The sequence below is a fragment of the Schistocerca cancellata genome, chromosome 4, assembly GCF_023864275.1.
Source record: "Schistocerca cancellata isolate TAMUIC-IGC-003103 chromosome 4, iqSchCanc2.1, whole genome shotgun sequence".
Lineage (NCBI taxonomy): Eukaryota > Metazoa > Arthropoda > Insecta > Orthoptera > Acrididae > Schistocerca > Schistocerca cancellata.
In genome coordinates, this window is record NC_064629.1 from 364,993,136 (window position 1) to 365,013,812 (window position 20,677).

Below are 20,677 nucleotides of genomic sequence, written 5' to 3' on the forward strand. Positions count from 1 at the left end.
CTCTAAGCTAAAAAAGCCATATGTGCACGCCACACGTACTCCGCTACCCTAGTGGCCGCTTCCTGCGTGTAGTGCACGCCTCACCTATTAAGGGGAAGCCTACAACTCTGCACCTGACAGCGGAGGTCGAGAAATTCGCATCCGATACCGTCGCAGAGCCGCTTGAGCCTCTGGTTTAGACTTCCACTCTGCTCCAAACCAGAGGGCCGCGATCAACCCTGGGTACGACGCTACAAATAGACAGCTTCGCCTGGACCCCGCGTGCGTTGCTACTTGCCTTCACAAAATCAGCCTCCGAAAGGAGTCGAGGGTGGCCTCAGAACCCAAGCGGCAGGCGTCATTCGTGCCGACATGTGCCACTACATGCAGCCGATTGCACCCAGTGCGTTCGATAGCCGCCGGCATGGCCTCCTCGACATCACGGATGAGACCTCTCGCCAAACATACCGAATGCACACTGGAATTCTTTCTCGCCTTGTCCGCTGTCTCCCTGACGTGCTTCATCACCCGCCCAACATTGGAGCTCGACCGCTGGCCCAACAGGAGAAGCATTCCATGCTGGCTCAGAGTTATCATCAACACTGCGAGGCACCTCGTACCTGTTTCTAAGACGTAGGGGGCCAGCCTCACGGCCTGCTCCCTCTTTCGCCTTCCGCGAACCCACCACTGTCTGCCACCCACTCTAGAGTGAGGACGGGCCGGTTGGATGTTGCGTATCGGAAGCCGCAGTGACGTCCGGGCCACCAGGGGATTCCAGTGACACCAAATGTGTCGCTGGTCTCGTCACTGGCGCCCCGACGTCACCGCAACTTGGAGCATTAGCTAGAAGCTTGTCGACAGCAGCCAACGCAGCTTCCAGCTGTTTACGGACAGCAGCCAACTCTCCTTGTGTCCGCTCAGAACAAGCACAGTCCCTAACCATATCGTACTGTGTATAAAATAGATATAAGGTATCAAATGGCGCTTCTGAGTTCGAAAATATACCAAAGGAGAATAAAGTAACACTAAAAGTTGGTGTGCAGATTTCTCACTGAACTCTGAGGCTGCAAACTATTAAACAGAAATAAATTTCTCTACACGGAAAATTAACACTAGAAAGCCGCCCTGCACAAGGATATTCACAAGACTTAACAAAAACAATTATTAATTTTCTAACCACTTGTCTACACAGTAAAACACACACCTACAGTTCACTTCTTTGCAGGGCATGAACAAAACAACAAAGACTGAATTAATTTACAAGTTATCATACAAGTACTGCTGCTCCTCTGCTGGCCGTCCTGTCGGCTCGGCGGCTGCCTCTACACGCCAGGAATAAAATCAGTCTCGAACTTTTTGGACGTACGACGTAAGGTTGTACGTTAAAAGGTTTTTCGATGGCCTGGAGTGTGCAGCACCAACGAGGGTCAGTTCTAAAGCTGAAACTGCAAGGGAAATTTGCGCATTGCTGCATAGAATAGTGAAGAGTGCCCAGAGTACTCCTGCGTGGCTCGGTACGAAAATTTACATCTTTAAATTGTTGTAACTGTGACGATGGCGAAAAAAACCTCTGTTTTTCCGACTTCCCATTTAGAGTCGTTCCAGCATCAGACGTGTTCCTTTTCTGAATCGGCTGGAGGTGGTGCGATGTGTCCTTTAAATATTTGCTGACCAGGGAGACCAGAAGGCGCTTTTCTACTGCCAGAGAGGTAGAAGAAACCTCAGAGTTTTTAAGTCTTGACCTTGAACTATAATTCTTTTTCCAAATATTTATTTGGTTTCCTTTATTCCATGTTCAACATACAAATTAAGTAACATCAGGGATAGGCTACAACTCTTGTTTCACACTTTTCTCAATCACTGCTTCCCTTTCTTGCCTTCGACTCTTTTAACCGTCTGGTTTCTGCACAAGTTGCATATAACGTTTCACTTACTTTATTTTACCCCACAGACCAATAATTGAGGACGGAAACGGCCAACGCGGCGACGCTAGCAGCGAGTATGCTGCAGTCAGACGCTCGTTCACGGCACAACACACTCGCAGTCACTCACAATTTTCAAATGTCAGTTTAAGTGGTACATCTGTATCTATTAGAGTTTAATTGAATTTCAAGAAAAAATTACAATATCTGAAACTGCAGTTCGTCATCAAATACACATATACACTACTGGCCATTAAAATTGCTACACCACGAAGATAACGAGCTACAGACGTGAAATTTAACCGACAGGAAGAACATGCTCTGATATGCAAATGATTAGCTTTTCAGAGCATTCACACAAGGTTGGCGGCGGTGGCGACACTTACAACGTGCTGACATGAGGAAAGTTTCCAACCGATTTCTCATACACAGCAGCAGTTGACCGGCGTTGCCTGGTGAAACGTTGTTGTGATGCCTCGTGTGAGGAGGAGCAATGCGTACCATCACGTTTCCGACTTTGAGAAAGGTCGGATTGTAGCCTACCGCGGTTGCGGTTTATCGTATCGCGACATTGCTGCTCGCGTTGGTCGAGATCCAATTACTGTTAGCAGAATATGGAATCGGTGGGTTCAGGAGGGTAATACGGAATGCCGTGCTGGATTCCAACGGCCTCGTATCACTAGCAGTCGAGATGACAGGCATCTTATCCGCATGGCTGTAACGGATCGTGCAGCCACGTCTCGATCCCTGAGTCAACAGATGGGGACGTTTGCAAGACAACAACCATCTGCACGAACAGTTCGACGACGTTTGCAGCAGCATAGACTATCATGGCTGCGGTTACCCTTGATGCTGCATCACAGACAGGAGCGCCTGCGATGGTGTACTCAACGACGAACCTGGGTGCACGAATGGCAAAACGTCATTTTTTCGGATGAATCCAGGTTCTGTTTACAGCATCATGATGGTCGCATCCGTGTTTGGCGACATCGCGGTGAACGAACTTTGGAAGCGTGTATTCGTCATCGCCATACTGGCGTATAACCCGGCGTGATGGTATGGGGTGCCATTAGTTACACGTCTCTGTCACCTCTTGTTCACACTGACGACACTTTGAACAGTGGACGTTACATTTCAGATGTGTTACGACCCGTGGCTCTACCCTTCATTCGAACCTTGCGAAACCCTACATTTCAGTAGGATAATGCACGACCGCATGTTGCAGGTCCTGTACGGGCCTTTCTGGATACAACAAATGTTCGATTGCTGCCCTGGCCAGCACATTCTCCAGATCTCTCACCAATTGAAAACGTCTGGTCAATGGTGGCCAAGCAACTGGCTCGTCACAAGACGCCAGTCACTACTCTTGATCAACTGTAGTATCGTGTTGAACCTGAATGGGCAGCTGTACCTGTACACGCCATCCAAGCTCTGTTTGACTCAATGCCCAGGCGTATCAAGGCCGTTATTACGGCCAGAGGTGGTTGTTCTGGGTACTGATTTCTCAGGGTCTATGTACCCAAATTGCGTGAAAATGTAATCACATGTCATTTCTAGTATAATATATTTGTCCAATGACTATCCGTTTATCATCTGCATTTCTCCTTGGTGTAGCAATTTTAATGGCCAGTAGTGTACTAGTACATCAGGTGAAGACGGGCCTGTGAGGAAAATAACAAAGATAGTCTATGTGACTTCTCGTTGTCTTGATTCTCCAACCTGAAAGGAATCTCGAGATGCGCGAGTGTCGGTAAATGGGTTAATAATCTATGAGAAGAAATAAATAGGGGGGGGGGGGGGTTGGGTTGTTTCCGGAAGGAGACCAGACAGCGAGGTTATGGGTCTCATCGGATTAGAGAAGGACAGGGAAGGAAGTCGGCCGTGCCCTTTCAAAGGAACCATCCCGGCATTTGCATGGAGCGATTTAGGGAAATCACGGAAAACCTAAACCAGGATGGCAGGACGCCGGATTGAATCGTCGTCCTCCCGAATGCGAGTCCAGTATGCTAGCCACTGCGCCACCTCGCTCGGTAAATAAATAGTCTATGACACACAAAAGATTGGGTCGGTCCTGGGAGCGTCCTCGGATAGCCTAAGTGCTTCGGCGACCCCTCGCGATAAGCAAGAAATCCGGGTTCCAGTCCCGATCCGGCTCAAGTTTTCATATGTCGATTTAAATAGTACATATATACTTATTACAATTAAGTCGAATTTCAAGGATAAATTTCTATAATAAGTCTGGTTATTGCAAGTAACAGAGAAGGTCCAACAAAGAGATCTGCTTCATCACAGTATCGTCTAGTAAACACGAGAGCGTTACGGAGGTGCTCAGCAAAGCCTAGTGGCATACACTGAAAGAGAGGCGTTGTGTATCACAGAGAGGATTACTGTTGTAAGTCTGAGAGCATACGTTCCAAGAAGAGTCGGGCAACATGCTATTGTCATTCATAAAATAACTACGATGAGAAAATCGTAGAAATTAGATCTCATAATGGTACCAAAAGTACCACGCACAAAAGATGGAGTATAGATATAGATGTAAAATCGACAATCCTCGCATTCGCAATATTTTTGTAGTATTAACTCTCTAACATAGCGAAACCAGAAGTTGAGATTTTCTACACTTGGAACCAGTGGCAGATTGAAACTGGGATTTCGAAAACAAGTAATAGTTGAACTTAAGGTCCTGTACATGTTGACATGTTTGATGTAAATTACAAGTTCATTTGGATAAACAAGGGGTTAAAAATTGGTCACTGATTTTCTGCAGATATCACATCTGCAGTCATGTAGAGAGCCACAGAGTCCAATTTTGAACCCACATCTGTTCTACATGTATGTGAATAACCCTTCAGTTAATAAGCAGCATTCCTCAATTGGAACTTGTGCTCCGTCTCCAATGACCCCGCTGTCAACGGGGTGTTAAATCTTAATCTTCTTTTCTGCCATCGACATCCGCAAGTGCCCGATCCACAACCACATTCGTATCCGCATGTTCTTCTTCCGTACCCTTATACGCTTGTATTAAAATTTGGCAAACCATTTTAACTCACTTGGAATGCTGGAACTCTCAGTGTAGATTTAAACTTGTTCTGAATTACACCGCCTGACAGAAAAAGTGAAGAACCCAGAAGACATAGATGTCAGTGTAACTTCGAACACATACATAGTATCGGCGGGCGTGTGAATGATTAGAGTTAATTCTCTGTGACAGTTAGAAAATCCACCAGAGTGTCGTTCGCGTTTAGGTTTGTTAGCACGACTGGCGGGATGCATAAGGGGTGTTAAAACCGTCAGATGTTGAGTGATCACCGTGAAGAACACGGAATGCCGCGTACTCGTGGGAGACAGCGTTATCAGCACCTGATAGAGTTGTGCTGGCAGGCTGGTCGAATTGTGCAATATCCAGATTTGTGGGGCATTCGTAAGTGACAGTGATCCTGTGCTGAACTGCACGTTAACGGGAGGACAGGCACATCCATCGTACAGGTTCCGGTCGACCATGTCTGACCACCACAATGGGGATCGCCGTATTTTGCACCAAGCACATCCTAACCCTTTCATACCTGTAGCTGCTTGCCAGAAGTGAACTCCCTGCAATCTTCTGTGCCATCTCAAACCATTGGTCGGAGACTAGCGCCAGTCTGACTAGGGAATTATCGTCCCATGCATAGGCCGCTGTTAAGATCAACACAAATAGCCGCGCTTTGAGTGGTACTATGACCATGTTGCATGGACTGCTAATGAATGGCGTTGTACTGTGTTCAGCGAAGAATTGCTATTCTTCAGTACCCTGTATGATCGTCATCGGTGACTATGGTGGCGACCTGGGCTGAGGTTCAATTCTTTAAATGTTTCGGAGAGCCACGGAAGTGTTACTCCTGGCGTCATTGTGTGGGGATACATCGGGTATGACTTCAGGTCACCGAGCGAGGTGGCGCTGTGGTTAACACAGTGGACTCGCCTTCGGGGGGGGGGGGGGGAGGGGGGGACGACGACGACGACAGTTCAAAGCGTCCGGCCATCCTGATTTAGGTTTTCCGTGATTTTCCCAAATCGTTTCAGGCAAATGCTGGGATAGTTTCTTTGAAAGGGCACGGCCGACTTCCTTCCCTGTGACCTCGCTGTTTGGTCCCCACCCCAAAACCAACCAACCAACCAACTTCAGGGCACGGCTGATAGTGACTGAGGGAGATCTGAAGGCACAATGGTACGCCACATATATCCTACGTTGTCGTGAGTTATAACTAATGTGACTGTATTGTGGTGCCATTTTTCAACAGGAAAATGCTCGTCCACACATTGCACACATGCCACGTGTGTGCACTGTCTGCCCGATACTGAAGCATTCACATGGCCAACAAGATCCCCAGATATGTCCTTAAATAGGACGTGTGTCGGACCAGCTCGGACGTCAATTCCGTCCCAGTACTAGTACTCACGATATCAAGGACCAATTACAACAGTTGTGGGACAGCTTTACTCAAGCGATGATACAACGGCTTTATGACATCCTTCCTAACCGAATCAGTGCATACATTGAGGGCAGAGGGAGTACAACGTCATACTGATATGTGGCCTCTTACTAGTAAGTTCTTTGTAAATTATGCTTGTTTCTGTAGTCACTATAATAGCATCAGATACCTTCTTAATGTGTGAAGTTTCAATTCGTTTCCTTGTTCCCTTCTGGGTGCTTTACTTTTTCGTCAGGCAGTGTAATTTGGCCATCCAAAGTCCATATACCCAGCTTTGAAGCTTATGTGTGAAGAAAGGGCTGTAGGGATATGAATGCCATCACATCAATTTATTTCTCTCTGTACCTAAAAGTGACGCACAAAATTCATTGTTGACCATGTTTAAAGTATACACGGAACGTATTCGCAGTTGCGAATATGGGAACCATCAGATGTATAATGGAATGACGACAATGAAAGTTTTGTCGTACCGGGAGTCGAACCCGGATTTCCCGATTATCGCGAGCGGTTGCCTTACGATTTGGCTCTCCGAGCACGATTCACGGCGAGACCCAAACTTCCGTATGTCGTCAACCATGCGTCTAGAAGCTGTACTCGTACATCTATTATGTATATTCCCTTACCGGGGAGACATTTTACTTCAAAGTCGCTTCCCCGGTGTTGGCGGATAAATACGATATTGCAATGGCTGTGTTATTCCGAATTAGATGCAATACTCCTTCGGACATGCATGCAATACCGTACTTATCCGCCGATACCGAGCGAGCGACTTTCAAGTAAAATTTCTCTCCTATACTGGAACATACATACTGGCTGTAAGAGTATAGGTTGTACACAAATGGTTGGCGACATATGGAAGTTTGGGTCTGCCCGTGAGTCGTGCTCGGATAGCCCAATGGTAAGGCGACTGCTCGCGCTAAGCGAGAAATTTGGGTTCGAATCCCGGTCCGGCACAAATTTCCATTGTTCTCATTCCATTATACAGCTGATGGTTGCCCATATTCGCAACCGCGAATACATTTCATGTGTTTCATAACGGCTGTAGTCGCTGCAGCGCCTGTTCCTTCGGAGACGCTTACATGTCCGAAGAAATATTCTACCGTAATTCGGAATAACACAGGCACTGCAGCACTGTATGTTTAAAGCAGGTTAATGAGAGGAAACTTCATACCCAATTTTGCATGTCATGCGGACGGACCTTGGAAATTACATTTATTTCAGCACGAATGTAGAGGCCAATGATGACCAAATTTGAATAAGACATACTGTAGCCTGCCGTTTCTCCCAATCGTGTACAGTGTGCTCTGGGATAGTGTGTCTGCTGCCACAGTTAACGGCGACCCTTGTCATCGACGTGTTGCGCGCGGCACTATCCTGGCTGCAGCACAACATTGACACGGTGACGCGTGCTTACAGGATCTAAGAGATGGAGTGTCCCACCATCTGGACGCATTTGAAACAGTTGCTGCTGCACGTCTTACTAACTCTACACTTCCATTCGCAGTAGCGACAGGACGGCTCTTTTTCTATATCTCTCTGTTTCTGTTTATTCTAGCATCGCTTATTTTATTTTTGTTGTGGTAACGTTTCACAATGCGTCGGCTGATACCCATCCTAGAAGCAGTGGAAACAGAGAATTCGTCTGCCCCAAACACGCTGAATGAAATCCATTTTCCTGCATGCGTATATTTCTCGCCCTCATATGCGCTGTAAAGAAAACTTGGTTTTCCCCTAGGCTGTTAGTTTCTACTTATACCGCGCGTACAGTAACATCGTGTGAAATATTTCTGCTGAGAAGTGGTTATGTGTAGCTGATTACGAACAGCTGATTATGTACGAGTTCGGAGACAGGTACGATGACCGTTTTATACTTTTTCGCAGTAAAATCGATTTTACTTAAAATACGAACTAACTTACGCGACAGTTTTGATTTATTTGCGAAAGAGTAAACCATGTTTCAGGAAGTGCGCCCTGAACCCATGTGCGTGAAGAAGGAAAAAAAAATTAAGAGTTTAAGGCCCCGTAGACAACGAGGTCATTATAGACGGCCCACAAGCTTAGATTATGGAACGATTGGGAAGGAATCCGGCTGTGGCCTTTCAAAGGAACCAGCGGGGCCTTAAGAGATTTAGTGAATCTAGAAAAGTCTAAAACTAAACGGCCGGACGGAGATCTGAGCCGTCGTCCTCCTGTTTGCGAGTCCAGTGTGCTAACCACTGCGCCACATTGCTCGTTCCTCGGGCTTGAAAGTTGACTGTAACTTATGCTTCATGGTGACCTTTGACCTAATATTCTTGGGAAACGGAAACATAGCGGCGCAAACCCTTTCACATATGTTATTTTCAAGTGGTCCCAGACTAACATGCAGCTCTTCGAAATCGCTGGTTCGCAGGATGTGACTTCGTGGCTTTTGCATCAAGATGGCATAAATCTCCCAGAAAGTTCTGTAGCCAGTCATGAATCTGTGCTAAGTCTGCATGAAAAGATCGATATGTTTTCGTGTCCCAGTAGATAAACAGATGCCACAATAGTGACAGCCTAAGGCAATATAGCTGCAATTCCGATCTTGTAACTAGGCAAAATGATTGAAGAAAAATCCCAGAGTACATGGAAGATGCTTATAGAGTAGTTTCGCAGCTTAGAGGCGTTTTATTGGAGTGGTTGTCCATTGTATCTATCCTCCAGTGATGCATTAAGAGGACTTAGTTTCTTTTTTAAGTTTTTTTTCGTTTCTTATGTGACACACACTCACCTACAAGCTACGACCACTCCGAAATCCGACAACCGATGGCTGTGATTGGTCGCAGACGGACACTGGTGAATAGAAATCATCCTGAAGGTAATTTAATGCGTGTGAGTGACGTTACGCTGGATAGACTCTGTGAAACACCTCTAAACACGTCACCATCATGCGGAATATGATTCCAACTCAGCGCCGCCTCGACAGACAGCGTTGCTATCTAAGGGAGGCCCACGCGCCAATGATGTGACTCAAGCCAAGCCACTGACGCTTTGCAGTACGTATTTCCGCGTTGTCATTTATACAGCAACGTGTGTGAGGCTTGCTTCTCCAACGAAAAAGTCCTAGGTGGCTTTCGCGCCAGATTCGTAGCTTTGTTTCATCAACTTGTAGCAGATCCCTACACCGTATGCTTCACGTTTAGGACTCAAAATCCAATAGGTGCTCCATGGATGCTTCGTTTTCGTGAAGGATTGCCTGGTTCTGATTAAGATTATCGTCGACTGAAGCTGATATGTGGTGTAGACAACCGTCTGCATTTGCACGAGTTTTATGAATTGATAAGGAGCGGTTTAGTTTACTGGATACACATCAATTATTTGTGAACATGGCTGCGTGCTAGGAATTTACAGATTACTAAATATCACAGTGGCTTAAATTTGGTAAAAATGAGTATCTTATTTTTTGTCAGTACTCATGTTACATGTGAAACGCAAGCCTAACAACAAAGTAAAACATCTTGTCTAGTATACCGCGCATGTTACCAAGGTTTCATTAGATATTCGTTTATAGAGTAGAAGAAATTATCAAGCAGAAATGTAGCTAGCTGTCGCAATTGTTCCGTTGCATTTACCGAGTGTTGAGGAAACAGTGACATATCACTCGACCTGACATAGGTGTGATGAAATAAGATTCAGTTTTGGTTAATTAGTGTGCTACTTGCATCGCCCAAAAGCTGTACTCGGGCAGAGGTCTGGGGTATTGTGAAACCATGTGAGGTCAACCTTCAGTTCGCGCAAGAATGCCATCTGGCTGGAGCCACTCCTTTCCACTCAGCGAAACTCGATTTTCAGCTTCTCAACGAACATAACATTGTACCTGAGGGAGAGGCTATCAGCTCTGTCTTTAAATACATTTGCCCCATATGCAAATCTAATTATGGCAAACGGCGATGTTTTTCTAATTTCTATTGGCTGCAGTCTAAAAATGGTACTTACACATGAACAGAAAATGGAAATTACTATGTTTAATAGCAAAAATAAAGGCACGGAAATTAGCCTTCTGATTAGCTGGTTTTGATCACCTTTCAGAGAGTATGACAACATGTTCAATGATTTTGACACTCGCACATTTTGGTTGGTCCCTACCGAGTGCAGAAAGCATTGATCCTCGCTTTGTTCATAAGACTGAACACACAACTCCTTCTGTAATTTAGAAAGAGCGAATAAGTTGAAAGAGCGAATAAGTTATACGGTTAATTTTTCACTGCGCTGATTTCGCTTAAGTCAGAGGAATTCAAATGTGTTTTGTAGGACGATTGTGTATGTGGTAGTTTACTTGCAGTCTATAAAGTTTATTAACAAGTTCTTCATCATTATCGGCCATTTAACATCTACTGACATACGAAGGTTGCCTTCAAACTTCTCCTCGCATTACACTCTTCATCTACGGGGATACATGTCGTTCCTACACAATTTCTAATGTCATTTCTCTGATTTCTATTATATCGTTGCCTCGGTCCTTTATTGTCCTTGGTGCAAGTACCTCCCATTCTCAGGGCTACAAGTGTTTCTCTATTTAGAGAACCAGAAGCACTGCACGCCATAGCGTTGAAACGGAGAGGTCAAGGGATCGAACCCTAGTCGGACCACGAACGTTTTCAGCCTGCCTTCAATCTAGCCTTCACATCTCAACGATGTAAGGAGTCTCTAGGAACGACACGTGGTTGGGACTCCACTTTAAAGTGTTGGTCCCCTTTCTCCGATTGGATAACGGGGCTAGATTAGGGACACCCGTTGCCATTGAGCCATACGGAATTATTATTTTTATTACTGCACGCCATTTTTCCTCTACTGTTTATTTCGTTTACTATCCATCCAGTCGTTTTCTTCCGCTACCTTAAATACAAAAGCTCACCAAGAAATTCTATGAATTCATTGGTAATTGTCCCATTTTGTTTTCAATCTTCCCCTCTTCTCCTTCTTTCTTCAGGTGTTACGCATTTTCCTATTTCCTATTTTCAGTCCCTTTGCTATCTGCGGTTAGTTGGTATATGACCTCCCCACTTCTTTCTTTGTCTACCTATTGATCTTTCACCTAGTTGTCAACAATTAATTACTACTTTAGGCATTCTATTTCTCGTGATGTGATCTCTCAGTTTATTTCTTCACTCTTTAATCTGTTCATTTATGCTTCTAAGTATTTTCTGTTGTCTGATTGTTGTACACCTTAAAAACCTCGTTTCCGCTACTTGTATTATACGTTCAGGTCTCACTGCCACAAAGTACAGATGGAACTGTCATTGTTTTTTTAGAAATTCTTTAAGGTTTCATTCCTCAACTTTTTATTTATTGTTCTGTATGTGATCCTATTAATATAACTGAATCTTTAATTTTTTCGGTTTATCCTTTTTGTTTGTGAAGGAGATGGTATTTCCCAAGACGTTGAATTCAGTCATACTCTGTATTTTCTGGTCGTTTATTACAATTTTACTTTGGACCGGGTCTTGGCCTTTGACACCCATGGTTCCAAACTTCATTTTTGGTGATTGGCATGGGGTCACAGAGCTGCACCCGTCATTTCATCATATCCCAAACATTTCCGCTTGGCGCCAAGTCTGGTGATCTGGCGGTATAGGGCAAAAGGCTGACATCTTGTGACAAAAAGAAGGCATGTGTTCGTGCAGCAACATATGGTCATGCATTATCTCGCTGAAATATGGCGTCTGGGGTGTTGTGGAGAAAGAATATGGCTACAGGTCGCAGGATGTCATTCACGTAGGTCACACTGCTCATAGTGCCCTGGACATGCACCAACGGTGATTTTTGGTTGTACCTAATAGCATCCCACACCATAAGTAGTTGAGCTGGCGCTGTATGTCTTGTGCGAATGCAGGCACTGTGATGCCGCTCCCCCTGTCTGCGGCGAACCAAAAGGCGCTCATCATTTTCAGACAAGCTCAGAAACTGATTTCGTCTGAAAACACTATCTGATGTCATTCCTGTTCCCAGTGATGGCGTTCCATGCACCATTCCCTTCTAGCATGATTCTGCACATTCATCAAAGGTAGTCAAAGAAGTTAACCGCGTGCACGTAATCCATACCATAATAAACGGCGATTAACTGTCACCCCTGATAGTGTACGATGTGTTCCACTGTTCCACTGTTGCACCAGAGCCGAGGAGGACGCAGATCTGTCCTGCAAATGCCATTCGGATGAGGTGTCGACCTTCGCGGGGGATGGTCTGAGTGGTGCGACATGACTCATCTCGTCGTGTCCTATGGCCTTCCGTGAACTATTCTGGGCACACCCGTTGTACTGCTGAAACACTTCGTCCCACACGAGCAGCAGTTTCCCGGATGTGTGCATCACATCCTCTCATGCCAATAATACGCCCTCTTTCAGACGCACTGAGTTGACGGTGCAGTTCGTGCATACGTCTGCGTGGCATCTTGCACGTCTGCTTAAGTCACACTGATCCACTTCGGTTTATGGCGACGACTAGGGCCGCAAGTACATTTTACCGGTAGGTGGCGTTGCGCCGCGATATCGATGTTGACCTTGAACCCGCGGGCCAACATGGTTCAAATGCTAATCATTTCTGCAGAACATACGAATATACATGTCCTGTGAATATGAACGTACTATCTGTAGCCGTTCAATGTGTTTCGTTTGTTATGTTTTTAAACATGAGCGTATTTTGAATATAGGAAACTGAAAAAATTTGCTAGAGCATGTGTTGATTAAAAAAAAAAAAAAAAATCCAGTGGCCTGTGGTAAAATTTCAACCGTTCAAGTCACCAAGCTCACATAGAATCTTTCCAGCTCTACTGCGGGAGAGAGTTTAATTAGGTAACTATGTAAGCTGTTTAAGGTTAGCCCAGCAGCAGAAATCATTCGTAACGCTTAGAGGACAGTGAGGGTTGTTTTCATTCCGAAGCCAGGGAAAATTTATCATACCAAGGCCAAGGATAGGAGACTGATCAGTCTATCCTCCTTTCTTCTTCAGACATTAGGAAAACTGGTTGATGTGTGTCTTAGGGAAAAGAGGTTAACTGAAATTCCTCCACAACTCAACCAACACGCATATCAACCAAGCAAATTGTGTGAAACAGCACTTCACTTGTTGGGAAGGTCGGAAAAGCACTACACTTTCACGGAATTGTTCTTTGCATCTTCCTGGTTAGCGAGAGGGGCTTTTTAGAAATACGACGTTCGAATCCATGGTTACAGCTGCAGAAGAGCATGACACTGAGACCACCAGATGTAGGTGGATTAAGACCATGTTGAGCAGAAGTAAGGTAGAAGCAACCATGTCGAATGACACATTAGTGGTCAACACCACCAGAGGGTGTTCATAAGATGGGGTTTTATCCCTAATACTGAGAAAGCTTTTTGTGAATGAACTCATGGAAGAGCTAAATGCTAGAGTCTACTTTTGCCAAGGATACGTGGACGACTTGGTCATACAGTACTTGGCAAATTAGCTGGTACTGTTAGAACAATGGTACAATGTGCACGGAGCATTCTGTAAAAGTGTTGCAGGAAACAGGATCTAGGGATCAGTCCCAAGAAACTTGTTGTAGCACCATTACGAGAAAAAATATCCAGCACACGTACTGGAATCTTAAGTTTCTTGATGAAAATCCACTTTCAGAGGGGGCAATGAAGTATCTAGGAGTAACCCTGGACGCAAAACACGGATGGACCCTTCACATAAGGAATGTATGTCCCAACGTGAAAGGTACTCTTAATAGCACAAGAAGATCGTATGGAAAGAACTGAGGTCTAAATCCCAGAGTACGTACTGGTTGCAGACTGATGTAATAATACCTATGATAGTTATGGTCTGCAGTATGGTGGAACAAAATAGAACAGAAGGTGGTTACTAAGGAGTTTAGCAAGCTGCATGGCTGCTAAGGAGCGTGGCAAGTTGCAGAGGCTGGCTTGCTTAGCTATTATAGGCGAAATTAGCTGAATACCCACTGCTGGAATGGAGAACCTGCTGGACATGCCCACTGCAGATAAAACTGAGGCAGCAGCAGAGGCATACAGACTAAAAACTAGAAACAACTGGATGATTTTAGGATATCCAGAATCCCACACCAAAATAGGGAATATTGTAAACATAGGAATGGTCGGGGAAATGCCGGCTTTATATACAATAACCTCCAGCTGCTTCCATAAACCTTTCATAAATGAACCACCGCACCGTACAACGTGCAGAGACATGGTCTGATTCATTGACGGGGTCGAAAACAAAGATGCTGGGGCCTGGGTATGCGAGGTAGAACCTAATCAAAAAAAAAAAAAAATGGTTCAAATGGCTCTGAGCACTATGGGACTCAACTGCTGAGGTCATTAGTCCCCTAGAACTTAGAACTAGTTAAACCTAACTAACCTAAGGACATCACAAACATCCATGCCCGAGGCAGGATTCGAACCTGCGACCGTAGCGGTCTTGCGGTTCCTGACTGCAGCGCCTTTAACCGCACCGCCACTACAACCTAATCCAGAGAGCGCAATCTCTCTAAGGAAGGATTGGAAAAGGGCACAGGTCATCCCCGTTTTCAAGAAGGGACGTCGAACAGATGTGCAGAACTATAAACCTATATCTCTAACGTCGATCAGTTGTAGAATTTTGGAACACGTATTATGTTCGAGTGTAATGACTTTTCTGGAGACTAGAAACCTACTCTGCAGGAATCAGCATAGGTTTCGAAAAAGACGGTCGTGTGAAACCCAGCTCGCACTATTCGTCCACGAGACTCAGAGGGCCATAGACACGGGTTCCCAGGTAGATGCCGTGTTTCTTGACTTGCGCAAGGCGTTTGATACAGTTCCCCACAGTCGTTTAATGAACAAAGTAAGAGCATATGGACTATCAGACCAATTGTGTGATTGGATTGAAGAGTTCCTAGATAAAAGAACCAAGCATGTCATTCTCAATGGAGAGAAGTCTTCCGAAGTGAGAGTGATTTCAGGTGTGCCGCAGGAGAGTGTCGTAGGACCGTTGCTATTCACAATATACATAAATGACCTTGTGGATAACATCGGAAGTTCACTGAGGATTTTTGCGGATGATGCTGTAGTATATCGAGAGGTTGTAACAATGGAAAATTGTACTGAAATGCAGGAGGATCTGCAACGAATTGACACATGGTGCATGGAATGGAAATTGAATCTCAATGTGGACAAGTGTAATGTGATGCGAATACATATAATGAAAGATCCTTTATCATTTAGCTACAATATAGCAGGTCAGCAACTGCAAGCAGTTAATTCCATAAATTACCTCGGAGTAGGCATTAGGAGTGATTTAAAATGGAATGACGATATAAAATTAATCGTCAGTAAAGCAGATGCCAGACTGAGATTCTTTGGAAGAATCCTAAGGAAATGCAATCCGAAAACAAAGGAAGTAGGTTACAGTACACTTGTTCGACCACTGCTTGAATGCTGCTCACCGGTGTGGGATCCGTACCCGATAGGGTGATAGAAGAGATAGAGAAGATCCAACGGAGAGCAGCGCGCTTCGTTACAGGATCATTTAGTAATCGCGAAAGCGTTACGGAGATAATAGATAAACTCCAATGGAAGACTCTGCAAGAGAGACGCTCAGTAGCTCGGTACGGGTTTTTGTTTCGAGAATATACCTTCAGCGAGGAGTCAAGCAGTATATTGCTCCCTCCTACGTATATCTCGCGAAGAGACCATGAGGATGAAATCAGAGAGATTAGAGCCCACACAGAGGCATACCGACAATCTTTCTTTCCACGAACAATACGAGACTGGAATAGAAGGGAGAACCGATAGAGGTACTCAAAGTACCCTCCGCCACACACCGTCAGGTGGCTTGCGGAGTATGGAGGTAGATGTAGATGTAGAAGCTGGCTACGTTATTCCGGGAGGAAATATGTGCTGTCATTGTGCGGGCGGATTAGAGTCCGCGTAGGTACTACAAAGGTCGTAGCGTCTACGTTTATTCACACCGCCAAGCAGTTCTGAAATCTCTATCAGCCCCTGCAACGAGATCAAAGATCGTTGCAGAATGCCCCAAAGACCTTGTGACACTAGGGGAAGAGCCGCGCGGGGTAGCCGCGCGGTATAAGGCGTATTGTCACGGTCCGTGCGGCTCCCCACATTCGGAGATTCGAGTCCTCCCTCGGGCATAGGTGTGTGGTCGTCCTTCGCGTAAGTTAGTTTAAGTTAGATTAAATAGTGTGTAAGCTTAGGGACCGATGACCTCAGCAGTTTGGTCCCATAAGACTTTACCACAAATTTCCAAAAAACGCTAGGGTAAAGCAACAGGTTACAGCTGCTGTGGGTCACTGCTCACTCAGGAATCAGTGGCAATGAACAAGCTGATTGGCTGTCTATAACAGGTGCGACAGCACCATTTCTTGGGGCGGAACCAATCCTAACCATCATGGAGTATGATCCAAAAACAAAAACATGGCAAGAGAAGTTCTGCAACACTGGTCTTGGACAAGAGACAGACTAAACCCACGGGAGTACTAATGACAAGCCATGGGAACTTTAAGAAACACCTACACATGATGGGTATAGAGAAAGGACAACGTAGGTTTAATGTGTCTGGTGAGGATCATCACACTAATCTTCTAGTGCAAAGCTTTCAAGATCAAAAGACACAGGATATTTGGATCTTCAAATCCTGAGGAAATTGTGTCTAATAAACAACAAATAAAGGGCCCCTCACTTCTCTTTAAGGGCACTGATTGGCTTTGCTGGGATTAGACGGAGCGTAACGGCACAATAGAGCCTGATTCGTTGCGGGCAATTGAGTGATGGGGCCACTGTTATTTTTATCTTCTTGTTCAAATCAAATGAAAAATGAAATACACAAATTAATGAAAGTATCTGAAACCTGGAAATGCTTATAAAATACATTTAAAAGCCAAATAATGACTTGTTTGTGTGAATTCTTCCTAAACGATAGGTTATCGGTCTGTAACTCTGTTTCCAAGTTTTATTTATATCGTGTTATGTCTTTTACACTTGGCCTAACAATAAGGTTAGTCAGTTCATCACATTTGAACACAATTTACTGACTTACTGTTTTATTATATCACTGCATAATGCGGTTTACATTAAGCATTGCGGAAGAGTATAAGCTCAAGATAGGTGCAAAATTTGAGAATCTAAATGCCTTACCGATTGACAGCGAAACTTAGTGAATAAGTAAGCTGTATGTAGTACGAGTCACAGTTAAAACCAGAGGAGCGCCGCTTTCTCAACGCGAATTACGGTCTGATTTAGAGAAGCAGAAATGTAAGTGCTGCTCCGGTGTGGTGTCATGGTTCATTAAATGTGTGCTGTGTAGGAAACTTAATGGCTTTGCGCTGAGAGAGATAAGTCACTGGATTCGCATTCAGAGTTCAAATCGCCATTCGGTCATACAACTTTTTTTCTTTCTTAATTTGCTTTTGGCCTGAAGGTCATACAGGCAACGTCATATACATTTACGTTTCCCTAAATCAATGAAGATGAATGTCAAGATTTTTATTTAGAAGGACAGTTGGCTTCCTTCCTCATTATTATCTTATCCAAAGTAAGAAGAAGTAGTGTTCAAAGTCACGTGGATGATGCGGCCATTACAGATGAAGTACACGCTCCTGTTACAGTCGCATCAGTTTCAAACGACCCGTCTCAGCATTTGCTTTAAGCGAACTAGGGGAAGTAGAAAATTCTCAACACGGATGGCTGAATGGAGATTTGAATTAGCTATTGTGTCACAGTATAAATTTGGTGTGCAATCCTAAAATTTATCAAGCGATGTCACAGCCGAGGAGTCCAGCTCGGAGCCAGGGTGCCAATCGGAATGCCAATACGGCGTAGCAGATGGCAGAGTATCAGGCAAGTATTGCCACACAATCTCCCAGCGAGGGAAGCAAAAGAGTAAACGCTGCAATACAACATGACAAGACAGTATGAAGTAACACTCAGTACCTCGAAGCGCCAGAACACCACTGCAGTAGTCAAACACTGCAGAAAGACGCGAGCTTGGCAACCCAGAACCATTATCGAGCCGCCACAGTAAGGCAAGGAGCGCTGACGAGACTAATAAACGAAGGCATATTCGCTCATGCACCCAGAGCCATTGTGGCATAGACGTGTGCTTGGCACTTTAAATAACGGGGCGTTTGGTCCTCGAGGACACATTCAGTCGTGGAACCATTCAATCGTGTCGCCATTCTGTCCGTGTCGACAGATCCAGAGAAACTGCCGGTCTGTGGAGGTTCAGTGACCGCATGCTAAATTTGACGCAGAGATGCAGCCAACCTGATGCAAGCCACACCTGTGGTCTGTCGTTGCTGCCTACTGGGACATCTTGGATGAGGAGCAGACAGTAGTGCTGCTGGCCCTCCTCCCACTGAGTTTCGCTCACGTATGATCTGCAAGCTGACATCCCCACACTGTCCAGGTGGAGGACTTTCGCGCAGCCCACTGGTCGGCTCGTGAACATCTGCAGTCTCTGTCGACCCGTGGTGGGGACCAGAGCCTAGCCTTCATGATAACCGACGTCCTGGACCACACAGTCGGCTTTCCTTGCCTATGCGTGTGACGGGCTGTCTGTGAGAGTACGGAAGAGTAGGGCTGCACTGTACTGCCACGCTCGCCCGCCTCTATGCTGCCGCCTGCACGAAAACGTACCGGCTACGGCCAACACCGACTCAAAGGAAGGCCTCGGCGCTTGTTGGTGACGTCACGTCAGCTAGGCACGGCGAACGCCAGGTCTGCTGCAGGCAGAAACGCCTGGGCGTGCTTATCACTATAAATCTCTTATTTTTGGACAAAATGTTTGGTACTATTTTGGATTCTGCAGTTTTATTTAGATGAAAGATTTTCTTACTATCGTAAAGCTACAAATGAAGATCATATCTCTGTATTACTGAATCCTGTCGAAACAAACGTAGATCAATATGAGAAGACGCTTTGCCCCATTGAAAGCTTCGGAAATTTTACATTCAAGTAACTATATTTACTTCATCCATTTTGTTATCGAAACTTACCCCAACCCCCTTACAATGAAATCGTTTCTTTTATATATTTATTTATTTTCGTTTCACATCGTCGCTGGAAATGTGAACTAATTTACATGTGTAAATGTCCAACTGTTGCCAGTCATTAGATTACAGTCGTTTTCAACGAAAGGAATTCTAAACAGGAAACAAAATAGCTTCATACATCGAAAATACTGCTGAGCTTAAACTTTTTTAAACATGCACATTAGAAAAGATAAATATTCCCCTCTTGCAACTGAAAGGAGAAACTTTATAAGATAAAAAAATTTATTTGATAAAACAAGTATCTCTCTTTTGCCTCTTCTTCTGTCCCCCACCCCCTCTCCCAACGTGTACAATCGCAAGATATTTCATTAACATTCAGTGCTCCTCACCCCATAGTCAACCAAGATACCTAAAGAACAGCACCAATATGTTCACAGTTTCTTGTAAAAGCAACCCAGTACAAACGTAACTTCCTCAGATTTACAAATAAGGTAAAGAAGCACGAATTCTGTTGCTGCTGGACCATGAAGTTGTTTTTGTATGTCAATCCTTAAAACAGGTGGAAATTTTAGTTCAGGAGTACACTATTTGTTAAGAAGTGTAATGAATTGCACAATTAATTGATCAGAACAATGTGTGTTGGTCAACTACCGCCAATAGTTTCACATTTTCCTGTGTCAGGGAGGGAGACACCACCATTATGAGTATGCCTGCAACAGACCTGGCGTTCGCCGTGCCTAGCTGACGTGACGTCACGAGCAAGCGCCGAGGCCTTCCTTTGAGTCGGTGTTGCTACGGCACACTGCCTGTTGTTCCAGTGGCAAGACTCGCCGACGAGGTGTGTCAGTGCTTCATGACACGCACTCAGGCTCGGCCGCTGTACCACGCACTGAAGCAGCTTTATTACTCTGTATACTCATCCTGGCGGGTAAATGTCACTACAGATAGTGCTGTGTTTCTAAAGCTCCTACCAGCATTTCGTGGACCGTTCTCCAACACACCGTGCCCGGCCTCTTGCACTCGAAGTGACCCTAGTTCCCAGGGTTGCCAAATGACATCTTCCCGATCGCGAGTCCAGTGTCTTAGCACTACGCCACCTCGCTTGATTGTGTTGTCCCAGCTACTGCTGAGTCTGTAATGACATTGCCGCCGATGGGACATTACACACTTTAAATTCTTTGATTTATTTTCACGGTAATTTTTGTCTATCGCGTACAAAACTTCCCTTCAGGTAACCGTTAGTTTTGAACTGCAGGGTGTTCAACAATGTTTTGATGATTTCAAATTTGAATATCACACAAACTGATCGT

At 45.0% G+C, this 20,677-nt stretch overlaps 1 protein-coding gene across 4 annotated transcripts in view; it reads right to left on the reverse strand.

The window, feature by feature from the left end:
- The window catches only part of LOC126183662 (metal cation symporter ZIP14-like), a 386,045-nt gene that overhangs the window by 185,207 nt on the left and 180,161 nt on the right, over positions 1-20,677 (reverse strand). The window lies entirely within an intron of this gene.